Raw genomic sequence first — 986 nt, 5'->3', positions numbered from 1 at the left:
TATCAGATTCTTTAAAAGTTGAAATTATTATTATTTTTTTTATTTTAATTTAAAAAAAACTAGAAAACTGTTCAATTCATTCCTAAGATGGTTGTATAACTTTTTGCAATGCATACTGGCTTTGTTTTGGTGATGATTTGATGAGTCACTGCTCTCTTTCAAAGGAGAAAACAAACAGAACATATGTTAACATTTCAAACGCTTCAAAACATTGGGACCACATCCCTCTGTGCAACAAAGAATGTTCCATTTATGTCACAACATAAATCACAACAGCTAGATAAGACCCAGTACACCCTCTGAAGACATGCCTATTAACATTTCTTTCGATAAGAATAAATGTGTGAATCCCAGAGTTGGGGTGGTAGGCTTCTCTGACATTATATGAGGTGGCTAAACCTTGCTTCAATTATGCAAACAATGTTGCTTCCATTTGTGTCAATGCATTGCAGATCCGGAAAAAGAATAAAAGCCCTTAGGTGATAAAAAGAGTCAGCTGTGTTGCTACCATATTATGCAAACTCACACAAGCATCACACTATAATGTCGCCATCTTTTTTTTCAACTGAAAATCAGCCACTACTTTAACAAAATACTGGATGTTTTCATTGGCAACTCATTCAGCTTGAGGACTGTTACATCATCACACCCCCACCAGTGTACTATATGAGGACTCGAAACCAAAATATTTATCTGCCTATATTTGGCGTGGTTCACCATGGTGTGATTCCCCCTCGTAAAGACTAACATTGATATACAACTTTAGCCTTATCTATTCAAATGGACAAGACAATTGTACTGGTGACCTCTGTCATCAGTGTAATTGCAGGCAAAAGAAGGAGAGAAGAGAATGAGTCCTGTTGTCATTTGGAATGGCTTCTCTGTGTTGTGAGCAGCTGTTTACTGTGAATTCTTGGACATTTCATTATAATAATCATCAATGTTATGAGATCTTTATATGGCAGATAGCTGAGCAACATGACAAA

Source organism: Alosa alosa, chromosome 22 (assembly GCF_017589495.1).
Source record: "Alosa alosa isolate M-15738 ecotype Scorff River chromosome 22, AALO_Geno_1.1, whole genome shotgun sequence".
NCBI lineage: Eukaryota > Metazoa > Chordata > Actinopteri > Clupeiformes > Clupeidae > Alosa > Alosa alosa.
The sequence above is the reverse complement of the archived record's forward strand: the minus strand, read 5'-3'. Positions refer to the sequence as shown.